The sequence below is a fragment of the Chlorocebus sabaeus genome, chromosome 8, assembly GCF_047675955.1.
Source record: "Chlorocebus sabaeus isolate Y175 chromosome 8, mChlSab1.0.hap1, whole genome shotgun sequence".
NCBI classification, from domain to species: Eukaryota; Metazoa; Chordata; class Mammalia; order Primates; family Cercopithecidae; genus Chlorocebus; species Chlorocebus sabaeus.
Window position 1 is genome coordinate 62,752,578 of NC_132911.1, and position 15,869 is coordinate 62,768,446.

Here is a 15,869-nt window from a genome sequence, read left to right on the forward strand (position 1 = left end):
AAATAAAAACTTATAAGGACTAAGCAAACAAATAAAAAGTTTCATTCTAATTCAAATAATAAATGAGAAAAATCAAGTTCATTAATTTTGTTAAAAATGATTTGTAACCATCAATATTCGGTATATATCTTGTTTTAATATTTAATATGATATAGGAAAAATAAGATAGTTAATTTGGAATTCTTGTTCCTACTACCTCTTTATCCAAGAGTTATTTTGTTTTTTGGGTTTTTTTTTTTTTTAGGGGGACAGGGTCTTGCTTTGTCACCTAGGCTAGAGTGCAGTGGCGCAACTGACTTACAACAACCTCCGCCTCATAGGTTCAAGCAATTCTCGTGTCTCAGCCTCCCGAGAAGCTGGACTACAGTTGCCTGCATCTCCATACCCACTTACATTTTTGTATTTAAGTAGACACAGGGTTTTACCATGTTGCCCAGGCTGGACCCAAACTCCTGAGCTCAGGCAGTCCTCCTGCCTTGGCCTTCCAAAGTGCTAGGATTACAGGTGTAAGCCACGGCACTTGGCTCTTTCTCCAAGAGTTATTTTAAAGGGTGATTATAAGTTTCCAAATGGAAGGAGTTTGTTTTGTTTTGACTTTTGTTATTTTATTGCGAATTTCCAAATTTACTGCATTGTGGTTAGAGAATGTAATCTTATATAAATTCAGATTTTTTAACTCTGAGATTTTTTCAATGTGGCCTCATATACCATCAGTTTTGGTGAATGTTCCATGTGATTTCAAAATAAAGTATGTATTTCTACATGTTAACTATAAAATTCTATATCCTTTTATTATATAATCATTATTATCTGTGTTTAAATTTTTGATATTCTTAATATTCTTAGTTTGATATTTTGATTTCTGAGTTGTAATGAACTTTCCTAATACGGTTAAAGATTTGTCAGTTTCTCCTTGTCATTTTGCCAGTTTTTGCTCTCTATAGATTTGAAGCTGTGTTAACAGGTACCTATTGTTTTATGATTAAGAAAATGGCCTTCTTTATCAAAAATAAAGTTTCTTGCCATACAGTCTAATTAGTTTTATCTCTATATTATTATACCTGCATTTTTAAATTAGTGTTTGCCTTGAATATCTTTTCAATTCCTTCTGGTCATTAAAATTTTTTTTAAGTACAGTTTTTAAATGGCAAACAGCTGAAATTTGTTTTTAACTCACTGTGAGAGCGTCTGTCTTTTAATAGAATGAAATTACCCTTTTTGTGTTTATTTTGGTTTCTCATGTCTGATTATCCTATTTGTATTTCCCAATTATCATTCTTTCTTTTTTCTTTATCCCTTTGCCACCTTTGTTGGATTGAGGATTTTTTCCCCCTTTATTTTATTTTCATCCTCTTTTGTCGCAAAGGAGTTATATATCTTATTTTAATTTTTATAGTAGTTATACTCATATTTTAATACATACATTTATCTTGTATTTTTTCTAATAACAGAGATATTCTGTGTCCTTTTGTCTTCTCAATCGTGAGAAAAATTTAGCATGATTTGATTTTCTTCCTTTTCATATCTCAGAAAGTATGTAATTTACAATTTAAATTCCAGATTGTTATTTTAAGACACTGGGTCTTTTCACATTATATATCAATGATTAGACTTAACTATAAGTTTTGCTAGTATTACTCACCACTACTTCTTATATCCCACATATATATCCCCTTTCTTACAATCATTGTTTAATTTACTAGAATACACCCTCAAATAATTCTTTCAAAAAGGGCATGTGGATATTTCTTTAGCTTGCTTGACTTTGAGAGCGCTTCAGTTTTTCCAGAAATCAGTCACCTGGAATAATTTCTGGCTCATCCAGTTCCAGGTTCCTCACTTGGTGTTTTACCTGTGAGGTGATTGCTGCTGCTCTTTGTCCACCTGGGAGGCAGAAAGGGAGAAAGGGGAGTAAGTGTACCTGCTCTGCATCCAGTTCTTCCTAAATAATTCTGCCAAATATCCTGATGACTCTCTCTTGCTTCTTGGATTTAATTATTTGGGCTTGGAGTTGCTGTGAAATGTACATGTATTCAAGTCAGAGTTCTTTTGCATATATTTTGGGCTAAAATTTTTCTGAGTTTTGTTTCTCTGCTGGGGTGGGAGGGGGGAAGCCATCTCAAAAACCTGCCCATCACCTGAGTGCTTCTGAGGGTCGCCAAGGAGGCGGCTGCTTAAAGGGTACCTCATTGTGCTCACAGCAGCAGAGGGCTACTGTTCAGGTAGGATATGGCTTTGATGGATTGTGTCCAAAGCTAAACAGTCTCTTCTTTTCATAGTGGTCCTGTGTACTAGGGTGGTAAAGAGAAGAATCGTCTTCCAAAGATGTCCATGTACTAATCCGCACAACTTGAGACTATGTTAACTTACATGGCAAAAAGGACTTGGTAGGTGTTGTTAACCTAAGGATCAAGATATAGAAATATTATCCTAGATTATCAAGGTGGCCCAACGTAATCACAAAGATTTTTATAAAAGAAAGGCAAGAGTTTAGAGTCAAAAAAATAGATGTGATCACAAAAGCAGATTTTTGAATGATGTACTTCGAAGATGAGGAAGGGGCCATGAGCCAAGAAATGCAGGGAGCTTTTAGAACTGGAAAAGGCAAAGAAATGATTCTCCCCTAGAGACTCTAGAAAGAACACAGCTCTGCCAACATCTTGCTTTCAGCCTAGAATATTCATTTCAGACTTCTGACTTCCAGTACTGTAAGATAATAGATTTATGTTGTCCTAAGCCAATACATTTGTGTCAATTTGTTACAGACACAATAGGAAACTAATACAGGTGGCATCTTTCTCCAGCAATAGCGATTCTCTGGGTATGGGATACATATTCTCTGTGCTATCTTTAATGAAGGGCAGTCCAAGCCAATCAACCAAAGCTCTTCGGATAAACCTTAGTTTTCTCCCTCCCTGCCAGAGGCAAAATAATGGATAGGTGCTGTGCTATCTACCCCGCAAATGGGGAGCCATGGCAGTTTGCACTTCAGTGGAAGCATGCTATTGGGTCTTGTTGGCTGCTGGAAAGGCAAAATGACTCAGGAATGCAATTAGGAGGTGAAGGATGAAATATGGTTTAGGAAAGTGGGGCAAAGATGTGAGCAAACGAAGGACTGCTCGCTCTGATGAAACTGTCACTGGTTACTGGGTCTAAGGCACGGACAACCTTGCTAAGTTCTCTGCTCTGGCTGCTTTCCAGAATCTCTTGGCTGTGAATCTCTCAGGGAAAGAAATCTCCAGGACTATGTCTTTAAGTTCTTAAGTCCAAATTTTACATCTGGAAGCAACCTGCTCTTTTAGATGTGCGAGTACTTGTGAAGCCCAAGTTGACTTCTATAGGCTGGGGCTGGTCCAGCCAGGACCCAGCCTCACAGGACTCAGAAGCTCCATGCTTCACTTCCTCTCTCTCTGATTCAACATGAGCTGGCTCCCCCTCCAACCTTATGGTAACTTATTTCAGGCATCCTATATCCTATGTCCACCTTGAAATTTTATCTGGGTCATCCTGGCTGACTCTGGAAGATTTCCATAACTTGAGATCTTAGAGAATAAAGATTAGGGCATAGATTCTTTTCCTTCAAGAAGCCTCTGAGCTCTTTAACTAAATTGGTACTTGGTCCTCTCAAATGAGAAAATTCTGCTTCAAGGTGACTCTTCTGTCACTGGCTGTGACTGTGAAGCAGGTGGCAGTCTCTTTATATAAAGAGAAAAATTAGACACATGTAATTTCTGGCAGTATACTCTTTGGGTAAGGCACTCTGCCACGAGAGAGTCTGAATCCCTGTTCTCTTACTTTCTGTGAATTATCCTGACTAAAGTTATACATCATATTGTAATGTATCTTTAAAGGCAGGAGCCAAGTTTTACATATCTTTGAATTTCCCATCACTTAACACAGTTTCTGGCATATTATAAATGCTCAATACATATTAAATACTTTGAAACAATACTTTGGGGCAGAGAATGCTGATTGGCTCATAATATTCATTCTTTCTTTTTGTTTAGTAACAGAACCCTAAAAAAAGTGCTTGGATAAAAGATGGTATTTCTTAGCGCCTTTTGCAGCTATATATGGCCAGTGAGACATAAGTGTTCTGAAGCTTCTGGAAAGGCTTCATAAAAGGAGAAAGCTTGTGGCCTGTGGCCCATCTGCTCTTCCTCCTTTCTTCTGTCTGGAATATAGACGTGACGGTTGGAGCAGAACAGGAATTTTGACATCACGAGATGATTTTCATTCTAGATTTCCTTTATGTGAGAGCAATTAATGTCTGTCTTGTTTAAGTGACTTTATTTTAGGTTTCTGTGTGCAGCTAAACATTTTCCTAATTAAATCAAACAACATTTCCCTTGATCATAGAGAAAAATAAAAAAAGGAAACATGGAGAGTGGATTCAGAGGAATCAGGAAACATTAAAAAAAATGCAATCCAAAATCTAGGGGTGGTGTATTCCCTAAAGTCTTTCAGAGAACAAAATATCCAGTCTGTTCTGCTACCACATATGTTTTGGTAATGTGAATTAGCTCATACAAAAGTGGTAAATGGGAGAGTGATATTTATCTAATAATGTTGAAATTGTTTTGGTTGATATGCATGTAATTATCCCAGTATGTGATTTCCAAGAAATCAGGGGGAAACTTTGTAAACAATTAAAAAGCAAGCCTTAGCAATATGCAAACACCTTAAGGGAAAAACTTCTACAGTGGCACCTTTCTTTATTGAAAGCAAAGGCTGGGTTAGTGGTTTCAGGAACTGCTATTTCATGATATTAAGCTATCCAGTTTTGTTTGAAAACATTAGGAAGGGCCCTGAAGCAGATTTTTAACACTGATAAAATTGGTATCTTGAAAGTAAATGCCCCTACATCTCAAAAGAGCAAGCCTCTGAGTTGAAAAGCTACTCAGGGTAGGCCGCTAGTGGAGATTGACTGAGCCAGTATTTTATAAATAGAGGCTTATTGTTTTTGTCGGTGTTCTTGTTATAAAATTGGGTGGTGTGGTCTGTCCATAGCCCTATTTGTGCCATATCCCCAGTTATTTCCAGTGTATGCTTTAGTAGAATGCAAAGCTGGGTGTGAATGCACATACAGTTTTACAAATACATAGCTGTATGTAAGAAAGCAAGAAGACTAGCTTCAGAGCAAACTATAACTGATACTCTTTTATCACATCTTAACATCAATTCTTCAGTCAGAGTTGGCTTTTTAACCTGCTTCTTTACATAATTTTATTTAACATCTAGAATCAAATCTTGAAAAATGCAACGTCTTAAACATTTTACCTTTCATGCTTCCTTTCTCAGAAAGTCACTAGAGGACATGCTTATCCAGAATGAAACAGTGAACAAGGGATCACAGGAATCAGGGACTCAGCGTAGGAGAGCATGCAATAAAGACCAAGATGATGGTGAACTAAGTCGCAGGAAAATAGCTGTGTGGACAACTGAAGTGCAAACTGCTCAGACTGGGCTCTAGAGAGGGAGCTTCTGGGGGTGACTAGAATTGAGGGACTATCTGATATTTAAAAAGTAATGTCTAAAGGTGTTTTTCACAGATATATTGGGAACGCCGAGAAGAATTAGCTGTGAAAATATGGAGAGCTGATGGTACTTGTATTTCCCACTATGTAGAGTGGATCATGTGTCCTAGGTTGGCTCTTTGGGTTTAAGAACAGTAAAAATGGATGTCATCCTGTTACTTTTCAAATGTCCTGGCCGAGCACGGTGGCTCACGCCTATAATCCCAGCCCTTTGGGAGGCCGAGGCGGATGGATCACCTGAGGCTGGGAATTCAAGACCAGCCTGGCCAACATGGTGAAACCTTGTCTCTACTAAAAATACAAAAATTAGCTGGGCGTGCTGTTGGGCACCTGTAATCCCACCTCCTCAGGAGGCTGAGGCATGAGAATTGCTTGAACCCGGGAGGTGAAGGAGGTTGCAGTGAGCCAAGATCCCACCACTGCACTCCAGCCTGGGGGATAGAGCGAGACTCAGTCTCAAAATAATAATAATAATAATAATAATAATAATAATAATAATAACAACAAAAGTCCTAGTAAAAACTTGGTAGTTTTAATAGATTTACTTGCAGTAACCACATGGAACACCATCCTGCTTTTGTGCCAATGGCCTCACTCCAAGGGGTTGCTCTATCTCCCTAAAGCGTGGTCAGGAAGCCCCATTGCTGTACCTCCCTCACAGGTGCAAAACACAGTAAGAGCTCTATGATTTTGATACTGCACGTGGCTGTTCGCAAGTTGTGTATCCTCTGTGCAGACCTTTGGTTTTACACAATGACAAAACACTTATTTCTCCTCATTCCTTATGTCCAACTTAGATCTTGATCCTGAAAAAATTCTCCTGCTCATTTGACACATCTTGTATGCAGATGTTGAGTTTATTGATGAGCAGGCTTCTCTTGTCAAGGTTGGGACTTCATAGGGGCAATCACTGATGGGGTTAATCCTCAGAGAGGAAACTAGAACTAAAATATGTGCAGGATGACATAGGGAAATCCCATCCGTTTCCGGCCTTGTTTTATTGCCTTTAATTGAAAGCTGCCTCTCACCTCATGGTTTTGAGTTACTTCATTGTGCAATCTTTTTGAGGGTGTGAATTTCAGCAAAAATCGGGAATCCCTCGTTTATGTTAGAAATTTCACTGTCAGAGAGCTACAAATGCAAAAAATGGAACTAAGGTGACAATCTGCTGAAGGGATACCTTTGGAGCCTGGCTGAAGGTCACATGTGGGTAGGTGAGGGAAACAGTTTCAACTTGCTTTTTGGCTTGACAGTGGGAATATTCTTTTGACACTGATAATTACAGACATCTTAAGTTCTGAATTGTTAAAGTGGTTTTTTAAAATGTTGCTCTTAGAAACAAGAAAATATGATAATTCTAGAAGCAACCCTTTTCAGTTCCTCAGGCACTGTGGCAGGCATCAAAGACCATTTAAAGTATAGCCCCAGCCCTCAGGAAGTTCTGGTCAGAGGAAACAATGATTGATACTGAAGAAACCATAGGGAAGAAAAGTGAAAAAAAGATCACCTCTGAGTCCATATAAAATTATACAGTCACGAACTATATTAATAGCTGAAGGATAAGGCTGATATTCAAAGGTCAAATAAATTTAATTCCAAATTATCCACATACAAGAAACTAAATGAATGAAAGAAGCAACGGTAATTTTCCATATAAATACAGTTGAGAAATTATGCATTACCCTGACTGTACAAATAACACTGCTATAGTTGATTCTGAACATCTGGAACACTTCTGGACATGTGTAACTTGGAACCGAGGATATGGCATTCTTTTCAAGGGTGTGTGTATTCACAATTTAGGGAAGAATCCCAAATCGAATTCCACAGTTAAAAGCAAACACAAGTTTTAACACACTGAAAGAGTACGCTGCCGTCTGGTAGAGAGAGATCAGCCAATAAATGATGGATCCCTGGGCAGCTCAAATGCCAGTGTGGCACGTTCTCTATGGAATGTGGAGGCATTCAGAGACTTAAATGATTTTACTCTCTTAACAGAACCCAGATGCTCTTAAATACTCCAGATATTATTATAAAGTAGCCACAAAATATTATAGTTAGGGTTTCTATAAAAATTGTTTTGAACATTGATGTAGAAAGAGCTGTATCCTTTTTCCCAACATGGCTATTTCAAACTCACGATAGTATATTCTTGTATATTATTGATCACCTCTTTATATTTTCTGTTACAAACATCCTATAAAGTATGCTAATATATTTGTTAATTTCTCTCCACATAAATATTCGTAATATCCTGTCCAAGAAAGTAGAAAATGGGACCTAGAAATAAAACAAATGACCTAGTCAACAACTGAAACTCCTTTCAAAAGAAGTCACAAGTCAATTCACCTTTGCTTTAATGGTTTTTGGTAGCCCCATAAAATGGTCTTATTTTGTGAAGGGGAGACTTTTCATACACATAAAATTTGTTTTAATTCTTTAGGAAAGCAGAATTCAACACATCTTTGAAAGAAAATCCAAACGCTGTATTATAAATTATAAGTTAATTTAACTTATATTTACAAGTTAGGTTTAACTTATTGGTATGTCAACCAACAATATTTTTACCACCTGTAAAAGGTATGGGTCATGAATGTGATATAATCTTTACTACAAATAATTTCTTCACTATGGCAAAATATTCTATCATGGATGAACTTTAAGAAAAGCATTATAGGCCGGGTGCAGGGGTTCACGCCTGTAATCCCAATATTTTGGGAGGCCGAGGTGGGCAGATCACGAGGTCAAAAGTTTGAGAACGGACTGACCAACATGGTGAAACTCTGTCTCTACTAAAAATACAAAAATTAGCTGGGCATGGTAGTGCGTGCCTGTAATCTCAGCTACTCAGAAGGCTGAGGCAGGAGAATCGCTTGAACCCAGGAGGCAGAGGTTGCAGTGAGCTGAGATAGCACCACTGCATTCCAGCCTGGGCAACAGAGCAAGACTCCGTCTGGGAAAAAAAAAAAAAAAAAAAGGTTTGTAGAATTATAACTACCTGGAGAAATGTTTAATTTAGCAATAGAGACTATTATAAATTATGCAAAAATGTAAAAATAGTCAATTTAAAAATACCCAGCTATACTAAATCTAAAGTTAAAAATCATGTTAAATAAGGAATAATTATTCACCTTTCAAAAGTGCCTAGGCTTTACAAAATGATTTGTTTCAATGTTCTTTTCAAATAGACAGCACCCTTAGAAGCACATTTAGAAGGTAACTAAATTGACGAAATATGATTCACATATTTCTTCTTAGGAATATATTTTCTTTCAAGTGAGATCCTCTAAAGGTACATAAATAAATTTGTTCCAGGAAAGTCAGTTGAAGAATGTTTTAAGTGGTGGTTTCACTAGTCAACAAAACATTGTTCATAATCTTCCTGATGGAACATAAAACCCTGAGAGGGGAAATGTGTTCTGGAACAAAGGCTGATATTATAAGGAGTTTAGGGCAGGCTGATTTATTTGTCATGTGGCTGAGATTTTTAAAAGGAAGAGGAAGTTCCATAATTCAACAGAGCAAGTGATCTGCAAATGATCAACTTTTAAAAAATCATTTACTGTGAAATAAAACCTTCAGAAAGAGCAATAGTTATAATTACGATCATAGTATTATACTGATATGTCAAAAAAATTAAATTACCAGTTCTGAAAATTTAATAAAAACATATGGCAATTATTCTCATCTTTACTCCTACCCATAAGCAACATTATAAACCAAGAAGAGACCTAAGAAGTATCATTTTGAATAAAGAATGCTGTACTTTAGGCATAGTGCGGAATATTAAACAGATTTTTTATGCAATAATATCTTTGGTAACAGTATATTTATATTTGTGGATTTATTTTTACATCAGACCACTGAAAGTTCTAAAGAAAGTAACATGTTCTGGAAAATAACTAAATTAGCATCCATAGTTAACCTATGATCATGGTTTGGGCCTACACTAATAATATGTTGATCTTACTATGTTTTCATAAATATTATTTGAAAATGAGTCATGTAGAGTAATATGACTACATTTTGGTCAGTTTACCTCTTTCCTCCCTTCCCCATTTTCTACCAGAAGCAAGAATCCCTCACTATGTCCAAACACACAACTTTTCTCTGAGACATTCCTTCTAGGATCCTCTATCATCCAATTCCAACTTGGATTTCTACTTTCTGGGCCTTCTACATGACTGTCATCCAAGGCCCTCCCTTCAACAACATTCTGTAACTTTGTTTGCTTCTTTCTTGTGCCCCGGTGTTGTGGGAACCCTGTCACCTCCTTTTCCTTTTTGTTGTTGTAATCTTATGTTTTTGGAACAAGTACAGCTTTAATTTCTTAACAAAGGGAGCATGAGAGGTAAACTTTATTCCTTATTTGGATTAAATGTCTTTATTCTATCACACTTGAATGACATATTTGGCTACATTTAGACTTCTAGGTTAGAAATAACTTTCTCTTATAATTCAGAAGGCATTGCTCCATTATCCACTAGCTTCAAGCATTTCTGTTGAGAAGCCCAATGCCATTAAGATTTCCTGTCATGGGTATGTACGTGTTTCTTCTATGTGGAAACTTTTAGGGTTCTCTCTTTTCTCTCATATTCTAAAATATCACAATGATGTGTTGTTGTGTGAGTCTTTCATATAGTTAATTGTTCTGGGCAATTAGTGCATCCTATTAACCTGGAGATACCTATTGTCCAGCTCTGGTACTATTTGTGCATGAGCTTGATAATTTCTTCCTTTCCATATGCTCTTGCAGGTACTTCTAGTATTTGGACACTGAACTTCCTGGATCAATCCATTATCTTATTTTTTCACTTATACTTATTATCTTTTTAGTTCTCATTTCTGGAAGATTTATTTGACTTTATCTCCCACACCTTCTATAATTTTTTTTCTTTTAATCATAAGAGAGCTGGAGTATATACTTTTTTAAAATTTTCATCATAATACTTTTTCATTTCAAACATCTTTTTTAAACATAACATTGTGAATGTTCCTTTAAAATATTATTCTGTTCCTCTTTTATGAATTAAATATCTTCTTTATCTTTCTGAAAAAGATTCATAATAGATTTTTAACCATCTGTGTCATCGTTTCTTCCTTTTTTTGTTTCTTTTATCTTCTGCCTTTCATGCTAGAGGCTTTTTCAAATTTTGGGGAATCTTGGTGTATCTGCTCACTTTTAAGAGGGGATAAAAAGATGACTCAGGGCAAGGATGGGACTTCATTACAGGGGGATGAGGCGAACTGTCAGTATCTTTAAGTCCTTTTTCTTGAGTTGCTCAGTTTTTCTAGAGAGACATCTTTCAATCTTCTGCCTGAGCAGGTGCAAGGGATGGGTATAAACCTGACCACTAGTGTCCTTGAAGCCAACGGGCAGATGAAAAACAAATGGTCAGCGCTTTCATCATTCAATATACAGATTTTCACATCCTTTTCCTTCTTTCACAAGGGAGTAATTCTTCATTCTTCTGCAGACATAGGTGATCAGCAGTTCAAGATTATTCTGTCAAGGTGTAGACAGGGCTGGTTTCTTTTGGAGGCTCTAGGAGAGAATCTGTTGCTTATCTTTTCCAACTTCTAGAGCTTACTGATGTCCTTTGACTCACGGTCACATCATTTCAATCTCTGCTTTCTTCCTTATATCTAATTCTACCAACTTTGGACCTTCAATCTTTCCCTCTTATAAGGACTCTCATGATTGCATCAGGCCTACCTTGATAATCCAGGACTATTTTCTCATGTAAAAATGCTTAATTTAATCACATCTACAAAGTTTCTTTTACTATATAAGGTAGCATATTTACAGTTTTGCCGATTAGGATGTGGACATCTTTGGAAGGGGCATCATTCAGCCTAGCACAACTGATAACTCACAGGCCATTCCAAATTTAATAAATCCCAAGATAATCTTCTAATTTTCCCATCTCCAAAATCTGCTCATCTTAGCGAACCCCATCTCAGCAAATGTGCCAACATCCATGTATTTCCTCATCCCAGAATCCTGGTACTCATTTTACACATGTCCCTGTAATTAATCCACATACCACCAACCACAAGTTCTTCCTGATTCTTTATCCTAATCTTTTTACAATTTTTGATTTTTTCCATCTTCAATGTAATTGTCACATCAGGACAACTGCAGCAGTCTCCTAGTACAACTCCCCACATTTCAGACTTATTACCACATCCAATTCGTCCTCCAAGCAGTAACCAGAGTAATCATTTCAAATGCAAATCTAATCATGTTACTCTTTTCAGTAGTTCTAATCCTAATCACATGCTCAGTGTTTCTGGTGACAAGCCTCCATCCTGAAGCTTTTTAAGGCCCCTCTTCCTCACTCCCCTGACACGAACTACCTCATCAGCATAACAAAGGCATTCCTGTCACTAAGGGTATTCCAAGGGTTTTTGAATCTCTGTACCAGGAACCAGAGACAAAGACTTTATATATATATATATATATATTATTTATTTATTTATTTATTTATTTATTTATTTATTTATTATACCACATACTGTCCTATGGTTTTTGACAAATGCATGTTATGTATCAATCCTTATAGTATCATACAGAATAGCTTCACTACCATACAAATCCCCTGTGCTTCACCTACTCACCCATCTGCATCTCCCCCAAACCCTTGGCAACCATTTATCTTTTTACTGTCTCTATAATTTTGCTTTTTCCAGAATGTCACAATGTTGAGCCATACTATATGTAGTCTTTTTAGACTGGCTTATTCACTTAGAAAAATGCATTTATCAACCTCCTTTTTTTTTAATTTAGAAATGAGGTCTCACTATGCTGTCCAGGCTGGAATGGAGTGTCTATTCATAGACTGCAGCCTTGAACTCTGAGGCTCAAGTGACCCTCCTGCCTCAGCCTTTCTAGTAGCGGGGACTACAGGTAAGGTAAGTCCCAGTGTGCCTGACTTTCCCATGTCTTAAGACTTGATAGCTCACTTTTTATTGTTGAATGATATTCAATTTCATGGATGTACCACAGTTTGTTTCTCCATTAACTTATTGAAAGACATCGTGTTTGTTTCCAATTTTTGGCAGTTATGAATAAAGCCTCCTTAAATATTCATGTGTAACTTTTGTGTGGACATAAATTTTCAACCAATATGAGTAAATACCTAGGAACATGATTCATGGTTCATATGGCAAGACTATGTTTAGCTTTGTAAGAAACTTCTGAATTGTCTCAAGGTGGCTGTACCATTCTGCATTCCCACCAGCAATGAGAGTTTGTCACTCTAGCTGGCATTTGGTATTGTCAATATTTTGGATTTTAGCCATTCTAACAGGCGTATAGTAGTATCTCATTGATGTTTTAATTTGCAGTTCCCTAATGTTATGTGATGTTGAGCTTCTTTTTACATACTTATTTGCCATATCCATCTTCTTTGGTGAAATGTCTGTTCAGATCTTTTGTCCAATTTTTAATTGGCTTGTTTTATTATTGTTGAGGTTTAACTGTTGTTTGTGCATTTGGAATACACTTTTTTTTTTTTTTTTACATAAAATAGAGATGGGTTCCCACTATGTTGCCCAGGCTGGCCTCAAACTCCTGGGATCAACTGATCCTCCCACCTCAGCCTCCCAAGCAGCTGGAACTGCAGGTGTCTGCCACCATATCTACTAATTTTATTTTTTGTTTAGAGATAGGGTCTGGTTTCAAACTCCTAGGCATAGGCTGGTTTCAAACTCCTAGGCTCAAGAAACCCTCCCAATAAGCCTGCCGAAGTGCTGGGATTACAGGTGTGAGCCATTACACTTGGCCCAAATTCTTTATCAGACATGTTTTTTACAAATATTTCCTCCTAGTCTGTAGCTTGTCTTCTCATTCTCTTGACATTGTCTTTTACAAAGCAAAAGTTTTTCATTTTAGTAAAGCCCAACTTATCAACCTTTTCTTCCATTGAGCATTTGTTGTTTCATCTGAAATATTGCCAAATCTGAGGTCACCTATATTTTCTCCTATGTTATCTTCTGGAAGTTTTATAATTCAGCTTTTAAATTTAAGTCCATGATCCATTTTTAGTTACCTTTTGTGAAGGGTGTTAAGTCTATGTCTAAATTCTTTTTTTTTTTTTTTTTTTTTTTACATGTGGAAGCCCAGTTGTTCCAGCACCATTTATTGAGAAGAATGTCCTTAGCTACTTTGCCAAAGATCTGTTAAATGTATCTGTTTGGGTCAAGTTCTGTGCTTTGTATTCTGTTCCATTGATCTATTTGTCTATTCTTTTGTCAATACCACACTCTCTTGATTACTATAGCTTTACAGTAAATTTCGAAGTTGAGTACTTCTATGGACTGAATGTTTGTGTCCCCCCAAAATTTATATGTTGAGGTCTAATCTCCAATGTGATGGTATTTATATCCAAAGTTTTTGAGAGATAATTAGCTCATGAGAGTTGAGCTCTTATAATGAAATTAATGCCCTAATAAGAACAGATAGGAGAGAATTTGCTTTATCTGTCTCATTTTCTGCCATGTGGGGATACAATGGGAAGACTGCCATCTGCACATCCAAAAGTGAGCCCTCACCAAATTTCCAGATCTGCCAGCAACTTGATTTTGGGCTTCTCAGACATCAGAGATGTGAGAAACAAATTTCTGTTGTTTAAGCCATGCAATTTATGGTAATTTGTTCCAACAGCCTGAACTAAGGTACTGTTAGGCCTCTGACTTTGTTCCTCTCCTTTGGTATTGGTTTGGCTCTTCTGGGTCTTTCATTTTTCCATATAAACTTTAGAATCAGTTAATAACCAGAAAATAACTTGCTGGGATTTTGATTGAGATTGTATCAAATCTATAGATTAAGTTGGGCAGAACTGACAGTTAAATATCAAGTACTCCTATCCATGAAAATGGAATATCTTTAGATTTATTTAGATCTCCTTTGAACTTTGTAGTTTTTTTCATTGGAACTTTTTTTTATTAGAACTTTGTAGTTTTTCTTGTATAAACCTTTTACAAATTTTGTTAGATTTACACCTAAGTATTTCATTTTATTTTGGTGCTAATGTCAGTGGTTATTGTTTTTAATTTCAAATACCAATTGTTTATTGCTGGTATGTAAGAAAACAACAGATCATGTATGCAGGTCGACTATTCCTAGTACAGAAATCCAAAATATGAACTACTCCAAAATATGAAACTTTTTGAGTGCTGACATGAGGACCAAGGGAAATGCTCACTGGAGCATTTTGGGTTTTGGAGTAGGGATGGTAAACCCGTAAGTATATAATGCAAATATTACAAAAGCAAAAAAAAAAAAAAAAAAAATTCCAAAATTGGAAACATTTCTGGTCCCAAGCATTTTGGCTTAGAATGAGTCTGTTTTAAAGTTGTTCATGCAAACTTGCTATAATTGCTTTTCATTGTCTATTTTTTTGGGGAAGGAGTGTCAATTTTTTCCAGATTTTCTATGTTAGAAATCATCTCATCTGAAAGCAAAAAGTTGTAGATCTTCCTTCCCAATCTACCTTGTAATTATTTTTAAATGTCCATTTCATCAGCCTAACTATAACCTTACTGACGGCAAAGTTTTCATCTTTAGTTGTCACCTCTTTTACACTCAGATTTTCATTAGTTTTGCCACATATTAAATTATTGTGGCACTAATTTAGCTAGAAATAAACAGCTTGTAAATGCTATTTTGTCAAGGACTCTACAGTATTCCACGGTAACTATGATTACTCTTGGGTAAACTGTGCCTCAGTTTCTTTGTAATGGGATGTTGTATTTATTTTATAGACTGATGTGAAGACCAAATAAGACTATACATTAAGTTCGTAGAGCTATCGCTGGCACAAAATCAGCCCTCAAGAAATGATCGTTATGTTTTTGTACTGGGAAGCAATTACTTTTGCGCATCACCACAAGTAACTCTCAACAGCGAAGGAATATTAGCTCAAGCGGACAGTGTAATACGCCCCCCCGCCACCCCAACACCCAAATTTCAAACAGAAAAATAAAGCAGGAGTTGCGAAGGGGTCGTGAGAAGAAGGTTTCTGAGCCTATAGAGGACAGGTACAGCAAGCGGAGAGTGTTACTAGGGCAGCAGTGGTGGAGGTCGAAGGCATCCTAAGAGGGAGCATGGGCTCCAGAGACCTCTTTGAATTGGAGGCGACGAGAACCAAGAGACCGTGAGCTGCGATACACACTGTAGTGAGTGGGTGGCACGGGGCCCGCGGGCACTAACTGCCGAAGAGCGGAGAAGACTGGGAGCATAACCGCTGGGCAGTGGAGAGCGGCCGGCATGGACCGCCCCGCACTGCCGGACACCTGGAGCTGCAGGAACTACCCACGCCCAGGCCT